This window comes from Furipterus horrens, unplaced genomic scaffold, assembly GCF_987537825.1.
Source record: "Furipterus horrens unplaced genomic scaffold, mFurHor1.1.pri manual_scaffold_13, whole genome shotgun sequence".
NCBI lineage: Eukaryota > Metazoa > Chordata > Mammalia > Chiroptera > Furipteridae > Furipterus > Furipterus horrens.
The window spans coordinates 9245099-9260529 of record NW_028327183.1 but is presented as its reverse complement, the minus strand read 5'-3'; positions in this window follow the sequence as shown (position 1 = coordinate 9260529).

Genomic DNA, 15431 nt, shown 5'->3' with positions numbered 1-15431 from the left:
TTGGTCCAAGGGAAAGTTATGCAGTGTATTATGTCAGAGGTCAGAAACTCTGCAAGTCCCCCACGTATGCACTGAGGGCAGCACAGGAAAGCACATATGAGAGAGGACTCCCCAAGAAAAACCAGAATTATCTCCTAGAGGGCAGGCCCCTTGTAGTACAGGCCTCTGCCACTAGATGAGTGTTCTAGGAACCCATCTGTATCAGTGTGCCAGCTGGTGCTGTTGTGAGAGGCTGATTTCAACTTCAGAATTTTTTTGAAGACTCTTTCAATGTGTTTGCCCATTTCATGATGGGTGACTTACGAGTGCATCTTCCCTCACTGTGCTGAGTGTTAAGCAGTTTTTGACAAAAATGGCATGACCCCCATACCTTCTCCCTATTCATAGATCTCGCCCTAAGCAACTTTTTTTTTTGTTTCCCCAGATGAAAAAAGTCCTCAAAGGGAAACCTTTTACCAAGGTGGAAGAAGTGAAACAAAAAATGGCAGAAGCACTAAACGTCATCAAAATCGATGAGTTCAAAAACTGTTTTGAGCCGTGGCAAAAATGCCTCTGTAGGTGTATTACTCAAATGGAGAGTACTCTGAAGGTGACTGAAGTTTAAACATGTAAGAATAAATACACAATTTTTTATACATAAATTCCAGGATTTTGGGGTCCCTCCCTTCATATGTCAGGATGTCACTGCCCTTTCTAGGAGAGATGTCCAAGGTCATCAACTCTCCACCAAGGGGCTGGCTATTCTTGGAGGATGGTGCTGTGTCAGGGGCACAGCGTGGGTCCCTTTTGCTGGCAGGTGGAACATTCATCGGCAGCTAAATGAGATTTGAGGGAACCCATGCTATGAGGCCTGTCATGAGCATTCACTGTCCAAGGGCAGTTCTCTGCCACTATGACTACTCCATTCATAAGCCAATGCACACACAGTGGGGTGGCCAAAGACAGAGACCTGCTAACACCAACTGTCTGAGCCATCTTATTTTTTTATTTATTGTCTCTTTTTGTGGTGGATGCTCTCCAGTAAGCACTCACATGTGATATAAGATCCCTACATTTAATACCAACTTTTTAAAAATCTGTCTATACGCCTCATCCCGTGACCTTCTGTCACAGTCTTCCAATCTTGTTCTACAGTGGCACTTAATAGTTCTGCGGCATGTAGTGACTAGGTTAGGCTAGACAGAGCAAAGGAGACATACTGGAGAGTAGCAGAAACTTCCCTTAGAAGCAGCAGAGGCCAAGAGATGCCTTTCAGCCATGAACTTCTGGCCGCTGAAATTTTTATCGTTAGTAACAACAAGAATTTATAAAGCTCTATAAACCTTCTGGTGGCATTGTACAGAACTAACTTAGTTCACTCAGATTATCCTGTAACTGGTATTGGGTCGGAAGACAGGGAGACGAGTTCCGGGGGCTCCAGTTGTGACAAAAGCTGGAGGTCTGTAAAAATGAGGTGATCAATTTGAGAAACACTAAGATGGCTGAATATAGAACTTGATGAGTGACACGGATGGAAAGTTTGGTGGAGATCTGGTTTTGAGAAGTTCAGGGAACCTGGGCATTGTCTGGTCTCTCCGGATAACAGGATAATTCTTTATTCAGCACATTAAGATCACCTAACAGAAAAATACAGATGGTGCTCACACCTGGTATTCAAGAGACCTTTCTTTCTATAATTATCTCACTTTGTATATTCCCCGATATTATTCTTGATAATTGGTACAGTATTGTTGCATTCATTTTGAAATGTGATTTTTAGCATCAAATATACTGAACCACAGCTTTGGCTGCTTTAATTTTTTCTTCCCTTCTGGAAGTTAATAATGCTTCTGAAAAAGCAATTAAACTAAAAAAATAAAGCTTCATTTTGAAGAATAAGCAGCTTGCAACCTGGTTTAATGCTGAGATGGCACTAATAACACAGCACTTATGATCTAAGGGAGAAAATGAAAAGTCTTTATTATTTCCCCAAACACTGGAACAACCAGGGCCTAAAGCCACACCACTACCATTTATTGCATTAGAGGGCGTGCATTTTGTAAATGAAATGCTTACTTTGGAGCACTATATTCCCCACTTTAGTGATCTGGCTAAATAGTTAATGCGTGATCTCCAAACATAAAGAGCTCTAGTGCCATTTCAAGATTCAAACGCGAAGTGGAAAGGTGAGAGGAACAGAGAAATCAGCAGAGCCGACGGGGCAGCCTCTGCTCGGAGGTGCGTGACGGGGCAAGCATCCTCATCGGATCCAACCCAGAGAACATCATCTTGGCGGTTTCAGATAGCGCCGTTCTAAGAAAGCCTTCGTCCTAATTCCAGCTGTGCTTTGCATGAGGTGGAGGGGAGCCAGGCAGGTTGTTTCAGGAAAATAAAAGTGAAGCTTGGCTTTCAACTGAGGGATTCGAGTCTCGCTTCCCTGATGGCCTCGAGAAATCAAACCCGCTCTTGTAGTTCGTAAATGCCTCTTGGTTTCGGGGTAGAGAAAAGCCTTTTGCTGGCCTTAGGCCCCCCAAGATAAGCACATCTTTGTTCAGTTCAACCCCTGGCATTAGAAACTGCTATTCTAGAGAGAAGGCTCCGTATTTCAAGTAAAAACCCTATTAAAGAAATGACTTAGAGCGAATAAAATGGCTATCATTAGCCCCTGAGCTTTGCACAACAATGCTGAGGGTAGCAAGAGGTCGCCTCCTTGCCCACCTCTCAGACGGTGCTCAGTACATGCCTGGGTGGGTGACTGGGTCTCTACAAAGAAAGAAGTGTAGCCCTAATGATCACGCAGACCCTCAGGCCATGTGGTACTACTTGGGTTTTGAGCCCAGAGAAAAATATAGAACACGTGCTCTCTTTCCAAAAAAAAACCTTTGTGCTTAATTTTAATAAACAAGGGGAGATGTATACCTTATTCTGCTCTCTTGCCCCATCTTTCCCTGTGGGCTGCTAGGACGCTGAGCTCTCTCTGAAGCCTATTTTATTCCAGGTGCTTTCTAAATACTATCTCTTCTCTCCCTCAAGGAGTTCAAGTCTATTTTTATCCAAATAGTAATTTTCTCAAAATACAGGTTTTTAGGCCTTAACTTTTCCCTAGTGAAAATCCACTTTCAGTTTTCGTATAGATGAAAAAGTATTTATTTATATTTTTTAAACTAGGAAGGCTCTTGGAAGGACTAGAAGAGCAAAAGCAAGAAGTAGGAAGGTCTGGAACAACCAAAAAAAAAAAAAAAAAGGGAACTTTTCATGCAAATATTAAGTCACGTTAAGTCAGTACTTAATGTGGTTGGAGACTAACCCCGTCAGTGGAGAGAATATAGCTTCTAAAAGAACAAATGTGAAGATGACAGAATAGGTGGGAATCATTTTTGGAGAGCTATATGGTAAATTACAAGGTTAAAAAATATATATGTATTTGGATCCAAAAATTTATTTCTGGAATCTAAACAAAAGAAACACTTCGATATGGGCTCAGACAAATGTCCATGCATGGACACTGCTAAATTGTTCTACTATTTTATTATTATTAAATAATAAATAAGCCCACAAATATCTTAAAGTAGGGTCATAATTAAGTAAATTCTAGTATACATCCATGTTGTGCAATTTTACACAAAGTACTGTAGCTCTATGTGAAATAAAAGACCATTAAAATATGTTGAATGAAAAATGCCATAGAGAAAATATCATAAAGAAAAAAACTACATACATCAATGTCATGGCAAAATCCTCCCTTGCCAATCCCCTAAAATAGGTATACTGAATATTTTTTTCTATAAGTAGTTACCTATAAGTAGGGGAGTTAGGGATAATGGGAATAGAAGAGAAATGTTCACTTTTTATTCTATACATTACTAATTTTTAAATATTTATGATATGCCTATATTTCATATTTATTATATAATATATAACTTTTTAGATACTTTTAAATTGATAAAATATGTTCATGTATTGTCAGTAACATAACAGTTAAAATTTTAATGCAATATATTCACTGTGTGTAGCATATTTACTATATATTCAGTAGTGTTTTTCTATGTTAGAGAGTATTTCAATACATTTTGATAAGTATAAATTTTTTAAATTCATATTTCTGTTTTTTAATTGAACTTTTAAATTTTGAAATAATTGTAGATTCACTTGGAATCAAATAAACTGCTTCCAAGTCCAGGAAGCCAGACTTCCTTCATCCCACACTTCTGCAATTTATTTTTTGAACCCAAAATTTCATTTTTCAATAAATGCTAGATGTTATTATTTACCATTTTTAAAAGAAAGGAAATAATGCAGAGAAATTTTCTATTTTTCTCAAAGTCTTATAGTTCTATGATTCACATTAAGTTCCTATCCATCTTGTGTTAATTTTTATATAAGACATATAACTTGGGTTGACGTTCTACACCCTCCCATGGATGCCCAATTCCTCCAAAACATTGCTTGAAAGACTGTCCTTCCTCCATTGAATTGCTCTTGCACTTTTGTAAAAAAAAAAAAAAAAATCAGTTGAGCATATTTGTATGAGTCTCTCTCTGGGTTCTCTACTCTGTTCCACTGATCTATGTGTCTAGCTCTCTGCCAATATCACATACTCTTGATTATTGCAGCTATATAATAATTCTCAAAATTAGGTAGACTGATTCCTCCCACTTTATTTTTCTATTTCAAAATTATTATTGCTATTCTAGCTCCTGTTCTATGCCATATATTTTTAAATAACCACGTCTATGTTTACAAATAATACTGCTTATGTTTTGATAGGAATTGTATTAAACGTACATAAACTTGGAGTACGTGACATCTTTTCTATGCTGCCTTCCAACCCATGAACATGGTATTTCTCTCCATTTATGCAGATTTTTTATTTCTTTCAGATTGGAAACTCTCTGAGGAGACTAAAATGTTGGTCATTGTTGAGCTCCCTTCATTTGTCCCCCCTGTCTCTCAAAGACCACTGGTTTGGTTTGGTTTGGTTTCCTTTGCTCGTTTCAGATGGTAAGATACATTTGGTCCCTGTTACTTCGTCTTAGGTAGAGGAGGAAGTTTCCCCAACTAATTTTAGTTATCTAATGTATATTAATTTTAAATTGCTGGCAATTTAACTAACAAACAAGCAAATCATGACTTGAAGTAGGCAGGATAAATATTTCATAATGATAAATCCCAGAGAGTTATGATCTCAAGCATTTTTTACTAAATTAAATTCCAATTTATTCACATAAATATCCTTCAGTTTTTATTATCTTCATCTACAATGACTCTTGCACTCAGGAAGGACACACCTGTTTCTTTTTTATTTCTTTTCAACCGAGGTATCTGAAGTCTGAGTTCAGATAATAAACGTTATAATTGTTGTGGTCACGGCTATAATCATTGCTATTGTGAAGTTATTGAGCATTTACCTGTGTCCTAGCAATATGCTATGTAGTAAGTTACACTGGGTTACAATATGACCGTTCCATGTTGGTAAATTATAATGCCCATTACATAAAAGAAGTGAAAAAATGGAGGTGAAGTAACTTACGTGAGACTAAAAGCCCAGACACCTGACTCTAGAGCTCATGCATGCGCCACTGTGAAAAAACTGTATGACAGTCAAAGATTGCTTGAAGACAAAGGGGACATTTTGACTAGCCTGGCTGTTACTATACTCATGCCTATTGGTGGGTATTACTACCTGAAATATTCAGACTTATAGCATTATTGATTCTTTGCCAGGAAGGCGTTGTTACTGTTTTCTCCTGGGGGTGGGGTGGGGTTGGGGGGCTTATATTAGGCCCTTTCATTACCAGTAAAAACCAGTGACCAATTTAAAATATTTTGCCAGATATTACCCCATCTGCCCTACTTGGACTTTCCTACACTTTTCAACCAAATGTGAACTGAATGCTTATAAAGGACACTGGGCTAGGGGACTGTGTGTGGGTGTCCTCATTTCACACTCGACAAGCCCAGATAACAACAGACCATGGCTTGGGCTTTGAGTCCTTTCCAAATTCATGGTCACCCTGGGAAACTCATTGAAGTTTCCAGGGCAAAACAAAAAAAAAAAAACAAAGGTCAAGTCCCATCCATGCACGTATTTTGGTCAAAAGTAGAGATGCAAGTAAGACACAGCACATCTAACGCAGGTTGATTCAGAACTGTTAAAGCATGGGTACGTAACTTCTGAAAGAGCCCTCCCACCCCTCAATCAGAAATACACTCTATTTACTAAGGCAATCCCCCTGTAACTGGGGGCCCCTGCTGGCGTAGCCAGGGAGGAAAGGTAATGGGTCCCTTGTTAAGTGGGGTAGTACTTTCTTTTTTCTGTTTCTTGTATCTGGTTTGGGGCTGCTCTTCTGATAAAACATAACTCTGACCTGCGGCCAGTATACTAGTGCGGACATTACTATTGTTCACGGTGACTGCAAAACACAGTGTGTGTACAAGAAACAGATTAAGCGAAGACAAGAGGTGGCAGGTAAGAAAACATTCTACTTTTGGCTTCACTGGAAACCCCAGTTACATATAGTGCGTATTAAAGATGAACTTAATCTTCCCCGAAGAAAACCCAGGTCCAGACTATGGCTGCATTGGTGAATTCTACCAAATAGTTAAATACATAATAGATTAATATCACTGTTTTAAAAAAAATTCTTTAAAAAATAGAAGAAAAACTTTTGCAACTCACTCCATGAGGACAGTATCTCAAATACAAAAACCTGACAAAAATATCACAAGAAAATAAAACCACACTCCAAAATCTCTTACATATATAGGTGCAGAAATCCTGTAAAGCAAGTAATTCAAATACAGCAATGCTCAAAAGGAACATACATGATGACCAAGTGCTATTGTTCCCAGGAACATAAGATTTATTTAACACTCAAAACTCAATTAATGTCATGTATTATATTAATAGAATAAAGAACATTTCGTGAAATCCCATACACTTTCAAAATATATCTTAGTGACCTTAGATTAGGAAATAGCTTCTTAGATACAACACCAAATGCTCAAGTAGCCAAAAAGAAAAAAAAAAGGAGATACATTGGATTTATCAAAATTAAAAACTGTGTACATTGAAGGACACCATGATGAAAGTAATAGGCAGGCATAGTCTGGAACAAAATATCTGCAAACCATAACACTAATGTATGAATGGTATTCTGATTATACAGGAACTGTTAGAATAAAGTGTAAAAAGACAAATAACCTAATTAAAATAGGCAAAATATCTGACCAGATAGTTCTCCAAGGAAGAGACATGATGTCATTAGTCATTCAGGAAATTAAAATCAACATCACAATGAGATACCACTTCACAATCACTAGGATGGCTGTAATCCAAAAGACAAGTAAAGGCGAGGATGAGGGGCAATTGGAACTCCGAAATAGCGCCGTAAGGATGGCAAAACAGTGCAGCCACGTTAGAAAATAATATGTCAGTTTCTCAAAATGTTAAACACAGACTTCCCGTATGACCTAGCAATTCCATGTCTATGTATATAACCCCCAAAATAAAAACATATGTCGCCCAAAAAGTGTACATGCATATTCAGAGCACCATTATTCACAGTGACCAAAATGTATAAGTAACCCAAATATCCACCCAAAGGTGAGTAGATAAACAAAATGTGGTGCTTCTAATCAATGCATCACAAACAAACAAGGTGTTGATTCATTCTATAACATGGATGGACCTTGAAAACTCGATGCCAAATGAAAAGAATCCTATCACAAAATATGCAATAGTATATGACTCTGTTTCTATGACCTGTGCCAAATAGACACTCCATAGAAACACATGATAGATTAGTATTTGCCTTGGGCTGGGTGGGATGGAGGGCAAGGGGAAAGTAAAAGTAAAATTATAAAGCTTTTAGAAAAAAATACAGGACTAAGTCTTATGGCTATTTTAGGTAATTACTACCTAGATGTGACACCATCTTAGATACAAGGCCTTGATATGATAGGGTTTCTTTTTGGAGCGATGAAATAGTCTAAAATTGATTCCAAGGATGGTCACATAACCCTAAATATACTAAAGAGCATTAACTTGTACAATGCAAATGAGTAAATTTATGGTATGCAAAATATATCTCAGTAAAGCCATTAAAAATAACATTTTAAAGTTTACTTTTATAATAAACAGATACATAAAAGTTTTACCTGGCAATTTCTAGGGAAAATACAGGCAAATAGATAAAATATTTTGACTAGAGGAAAAATATGCATCTGAGTATATTACAACTGTGTATGTTATGTAAAATATACCAAATAAATCAGCTGTATCTTTAATTTTACCTTATTTTTTTAAACCTGTTTTTAATGGCTTAGCATGATACTTTTTCTAAATTTTGTCATTCTCTCATTCTAAGTTATGTTGGCCTCTAGCTATTTAGAGATATACACATAGAGGTCCAGAAACTTTGCTTCAATAAGTCAGTCTGCTTTCCTTTGGCTGAGGTAACAATTCCCTTTGATTTGCAAGTTAATCTGAACCACCTCTGAGCAAGTTCTTCTAGCAAACCTTGTCTATCCACACAAAATGAAGAAGAATGGAAAAAGGGGGATAGAAGATTTTAATTCATATCCATGCCACATTGCAAGTCTTCAAATGTCTTTTAGAGCTAAAGGTTGTATTGTTTCCCTTTGCTTTAAGAACTCTAGCATGGAAATTTTCTCTCTCAAAAGGAAAAAAAAAAGTATGATAATTAAAATATGATAAAAGTCAGAACTTCTCAAGGGGAACAAGAAAACACTCTACAGTTGTAGCCAGGAAGGTTCAGGCTCTGTGAGTGAGTTCCAAAGCTCCAAAGCTTCATCTCAGACCTGTGTCTCGCCTGCTAATCCTGTCCTGTGAAGCCTGACAAGTTATTTCAGGACATGGCGGTCTCATTTTGCCAAGTCTAAAGATTCTTCCTACTTTCATGCTATACAACTATCTAAAACCTGCTGTCACTGATGTTTATAAAAAATTATCCATGTTGGCCAAATAATCTAGTTCTACTTGTATAAACAAAGAGAAATACCTAAAGGAGGGCTATCACTTGAGGCATGCACAATATACTTAACAGAATTTAATGGGAGGTAAATATAATTAAAATGGATTTCCAGTTCCGGTGAAGACAAGAGTTATGGATAGCCTACATAAACTCCAATCATGAACAACTATGTCAATGGAGAAAATGCACAAAGCAGCTATTGGTAGGAATTGGACATCACAAAGAATAAAAATACACGATGTGAGCTCCTTCTCTACCCTGGTTTCTGTTTGGAAGCATTTCTCACAGGGTTGTATCGGCCAAGCAGAGAGGAAGAGATTCATTGGAAAGAAGAAACAGATCAGAGTTTGGATTGTTAAATAACCAGAAATTTGTTGGGTAGAGAAAGAGGCACAGATAGCTACATAATGATTTCCTTGAGTCCTTGGCTGAATATTAACTTCAATAAAACTAATCAATAGTGACCTGGAAATATTACCCTCTTCCCCTCCCAACAAAAGAAAACAACCTTCATAAGCCCATAACTGGACTGATTGAGAAAAATACAGTATCAGAAACTATATTTATGAACAATGTGATGCCTATAAATTTGAAAACTCATATAAAAAGAACACATTTATTGAAAAACACAAACTAAATGATTGATGGAAGAAAAATAAATAATAACTATATTTGTTACAGATATAAAAATTTTAAATTAATAATCTTCCCTCAAAGAAATCTTCAGGTACAGATGGCTTCACTGTTGAATTCTAGAAAAAGCTAATGGAAGAAATAGCATCAATCTTAAGCAAACTCATAAAATAGTGGAGGAGGGAACTCATTCTATTTGATTTAATGGGGTCAGCATAATCCTGATAGGAAAAGTAGGCAAGGATATAACAAGCAAATAAAGTTCCAAACTAATAACCTCAGACATAATTAAAAAATATTAGCAAGTTGAATTCAACAACATAGAAACTATATTATGACCTACATGGGTTTATCCCTAAATGGTAGTCTGCTTTAAATTTGCAAATAAATCAATACAATTCACCACATTAACAGAATAAAGGATAAATACAATTATGTCAATAAATGTCATAAAATTGATAAAATTTAATTCATATTTATGATAAAATATAGCAAAGCAGCAAAACTAAGGGAACTAGAACTTCCTTTACCCATAGGAACATCTATGGACTATGAAAATTCTGCCATGACTATCGTCCTTAAAATTACCCGTATAACTCCTTACTTCAACATACTGACAATACTATGAGATAAGTTACAATTTTTTTCCCATGGTGCAAGTGATAAAATTAAGAGTTAGGCAAACCATGTTACTTGCCCAATGTCACAAAGTATAGAAACGAAGAACTTGGGATTCAATCTCAGCTCTAATATTGCCCCTATACTACAATTAGGGTAAAGTGATCTGCAGGCTTGTCATAAAGTCATCTTGGGAATTGTTAGTATTAATTCAACATTTATTTTTTTCATGAAGTCTAAGGAAATTTGGTTATAATGGAGGCATTCACCACAGTTACATTTTCATCATAACTAACACAAGCTAATATTCTCTATAAAATTACTACCATGAATTAACTTTATGTCTGTAGAAAATGGAATTGTATGTAATTACTGATTTTCATTCACAATAAAATAAGCAAATTATCTTCACCAACATAAATGCACCATAAATTGTTTTCAGGCATAATGAAGAAATGAATTTCTGAAAGAAACACGGACCAAATCTGCCAAATTAGTGTAAATGATAGTCCCTTTAAAATTAGGGCATGTTATTGCAATTCAAAAATGTTATCCTCTTAATGATTATATTATTATTTTGGTAGACGAACAGTCCTCTTTGCTAATGTTCCATTTCCGGGCACTAACAAATTTTACATATTTTAATATCAAAATGCCATCAAATTTATATGTAGAATGATTTACTGTTTTCAAGATCAGATTTGTCATAATGAATTGTCATCCATGAGTGTAAAATAATGACATCTTAATTGAGAGATGATACTTTAGAAATAAAAAAGAAAGCTTTATATATATATATATATATATATATATATATATATATATATATATATATATATATATTTCTGAGTTTGTGACAATTTCCAGCTGAGTATACTTTCAATTCAAAAGGTGGCTCTAACACATGGCCACTTGCACTTAATCTTAGTGAGTGAAAATAACCTTTACTACATGACATTTTAAGTCAAATAGAAAAATCAGCCTAATTTCAGCATAGTATTTTATAACAATTAGATATCATATTTTGCATATGAATGTAATATCTGCATCACAAAACATCAGATATAATAAAGGTGGTGATCATTTTACTGTAAAACTCTCATGTTACCTAATAAAAAGAATCATCTATGGTATAGAGCCAGTTCTAGTTAGCACTCAGTTAAAATATTTTAAAATATATTTTATTGATTATGCTAGTACAGTTATCCCTATTTTTCCCCCTTTGACCCTTCCACGTGGTACCTCCATTCCATCCAGAAATCCCCTGCCTTAGTTCATGTCCATGGGTCAGGCATATAAATTCTTTGGCTATGTCATTTCCTACACTGTTCTTAACATTCCCTTGTCTATTCTGTACCTACTAATTTTGCTTCTTAATCCTTACACCTTTTCCCCATTCTCCCCCTTCCCCCACCCAGCTGATAACCCTCCAAATGATCTCCACATCTGTGATTCTGTTCCTGTTCTGTTTGTTTGCTTAGTTTGTTATTTGGATTCAATTATAGATAGTTGTGAATTTATTGCCATTTTACTGTTCACCGTTTTGATCTTCTTTTTCTTATATCATGCCCTTTAGCATTTCATATAGTAAGAGCTTGGTGATTATGAATTCCTTTAATATTACCTTGTCTGGGAAGCACTTTATCTGCCTTTCCATTCTAAATGATAGCTTTGCTGGATAGAATAATTAAAGTAAACTTTTACTGAACTTCGAGTAGCTTTCAGAGATTTGAAAGAGTTTTCCATTCAATGAATTAACCAGTACGACGCTCCTTTTCTATACTGCATGCTCGGTTACCAAAAGACACACATGATAAAGTTCCCATCACTTTGCTAGTATTTCACCAGCATTCATTTCTCTGACTGTGGTTTTCCTTAAAATAAAAGCATATATCTTTATCTCTGTCCATCTATCTATCCATCTGGTAGACACTGTATTAAGCACTGGGTAACAACCATGTAAAACAATACCTCTAAGGCACAGTGTTTTTTTAAAAAAAAATAAACATCGGAATATTTTGAAGTGATTTCATAAAAGTATGTGCATATCAATCTAATGCATATAAATGTATAAATTCTGATCACCCCAATAAAAGTCAATACATCATTCCAGCTGATTGTTCTTAAATTGAACAATGGAGAAAATAGTGCAAAAGCATAATGTTCTTAAAATAGTAAAAATGCAGACTATTAGAAAAATGTTCTTTAATGAAATAGTAAATTCATTACAAGAAATTTCATTTTGTAAAGGCAAAAGAGATAATGGAGAAACATATGTTTTGTTTTTATTTTCTTTTAAAATTCATATTATCTGGATACCAAGAAGGAGTTTCTCTTGTGAATTATGATAATAATTACCAGGCATTTCCATTTCATTTTTAGTGGCTGCCTCCTCCTTTGTGAGTAGGAGCTGTATTTACCAATTAACTAAATTTTATTCCCCAATTCTCTATTTTAACTGAAATTCCCCCCTCCTAGCCCTGACTCTACAGATATTTTCAAGCTTAGGAAAACGTCACTAATAAAAAAAACTAATTTTAGTCACTTATTTTTCATCTTCAGCTTTCAAAGCCTTTCAAAACTCCCTTCCATAAGATCTAGAAGTAAAACAAAATAACACTCAGCCCAAAGAGAACATGATAAATTCTTTGAGCTTAATTTTGTCTGTGTAACTAGGTCAGAAACAGTACGGATCTCAGTGGAAAATCCAGAGGGCTGATTGACAGACTGTGTGGGAAGCAACTGCCACACCGTGGCTTCTCGTCCCAGAGAGCCTCTGAGGCCAGCACACAAGAGTTAGTTTGGGGGAGCAAAAGACAGACAGTCTCAGGGCGACGTGTTAAGTTCCAGCTCCACCATGACCTACACTAGACTTCACTTCTGTTATTATTTTTTCAGGAATTTGTGTTTTGCATGAGTTGGTTCCACGTTGTTTGGTTTGAATGTATGATGGAAGTCCATGTAGCAAATAGTAAGATGAAAACAGAAGAAAGGACAAACCGTTACGTATTGGCTCTCACAGCCAATGTTGTGGCTTGATAAGAATCACTGATTTCACAAATTTCCATTGAGCCACTGTGTGCGTGAGATACCGCGCGCTGCTCGCCAGGGCTAACACTGATGGACACAGCAGACGTCCTACGGCTCTCTGCTGCGGGGTATTGTCACCAACTTCCTTTGCCTTAGAAAGAGATTTCAAACAAGGGAAGGACGCAGGTGTATTTCAACCAGAAAAAAAAAGCGTCCACTGCAGCATTGTGAGCCAGGTAAACAAATGGGCTCCTAAGATATACCATAAATGTGGATACCACACCTTACGGCTCATTGAGAGCCGCACTCAGTAAGTGCTTTGTAGCAGATTTCACTATGGGACTTCTCCTCAGGAGGCCTCTTTGACTTGGTCTTCATCAAAGACTTGGACAAAATTACGGAAGCCCCAGGCATGTTGATTTTAAATCCATAACTGGGCCAAGATCCAAAATAATCTCAAGGAGTTGTAATGAAGAATGAAAAACAGCAGAAATAAATTTAACGAACAGATGTATGTCAAGATTCCCTTCCACGTTTAATGCCTGTCCTCATCACTGGACATGAACATCGTACGAAAAGCCCCCTTTACGACAGTGTTCCGAATGAAGTCTGGAACGTTCACGTAGCTGTGGAGGCGCTAAAGAAACCAGAGCCTTCGGCATCTGTGCCTGCCATCCTTCTGGCTCTGCGATTCACTCACCTTGCACGCTGTGAAAGAAGGGGGTGGGCCTATCCCATACCCCAGCCCCACTATTCGGCTACCTCTGTGACCGCATTTGAATTACCATATTTTCTGGACTATAAGACACACCTGACCATAAGACACACCTAGGTTTAGAGGAGGAAAACAAGAAAAAAAAATTTTCTGAACCAAATGGTGTACTAAAATATTTAATAAAATATAACAGAATAATATTTCATCCATGTAAAGTGAACAGCAGTCAACAGGGGTATTAAGAACCATCATCACTGTCATTCACAAATGAAGAGACGGCCTGCGAACCAAGTGTCGCTGGTTCGATTCCCACTCAGGGCACATGACTAGGTTGCACGTCAGGTCCCCAATTGGGGGCGCGAGTGAGAGGCAACCACACAGTGATGTTTCTCTCCCTCTCTTTCTCCTTTCCCCTCTCTCTAAATAAATAAATAAATAAATAAATAAACAAACAAATAAATAAATTATAAAAACAAAACAAAACAAATGAAGAGAGACTTTAAGGTTCAAGTGCTCTTCTAGTTTTCTGGGAACCCCAGGGCAGGTAATACACATCATGGTCTGTGATACAATAGTTGTTCCATAAGACACACAGATATTTCCCCTCACTTTCGGGGGGAAAAAAAGTGCATCTTATGAAGCGAAAAATATGGTAATTAAACCCTCTGAGTTCCCAAGTAGAAAATTAAGAATCAGAATATCTAGTCCTTAAAGCTTTTGATTCAAAAAGATAATGACCTTAGTTCGTATATATGTACACATATAACTATTTATTAGGTATTGCCTGTGGCCTACGTACAACTTGATTATTTAACCTTTTATATAAGTAGAAACAGAACTCAATCACCAAGTGAGTAAAAGTTCCCAAGGTCCTCCAGTCAGGAAAGCCAGAATGAAACAAAAAATGAGGCATTCGAAGTGCCACTCCATTTAGAAATACATAAAAATATTTGTTCATTCTGAAGAAGGCAAGCATGGGAGAGCTGTCTTTTTTAATGTCTCTGCAAAAGTGACAGTTCTTCAAACACTTGTCTTATTCCTACTGCTTCTTTGTAAGCGCTAAGAATTCTACTTTGTGAAGCAGCAATGTTGGTGCACTCTAAAAATGTCCTTTGCCTGTTTAACAATTAGAGCTGTCCAATAATTCTGTGGTCTTCCCAGTGATGGGAAGTGCCCATCACTGGCAGTTTCCAAGGAACAGACTTATATAACTTGTTTCATGAAAGGGAAAAAATTCCACCTCTTTTGAAAATATACAAGTGACATTTTGATGCATGACACCGAGGAGCTGTGAAGAAATCTGTCATAGTTTTTTCTTTGCAAATTGAAATTTTACTGCTGTGTCTACCCCCCAGCCCAGCCCTACATTAGGAGTCTCTGAAAACAGAGATGAATGGAAGTAAGACATCACAGCACACACACATGCAGGTGCACAGACAAACATACACACACACACACAC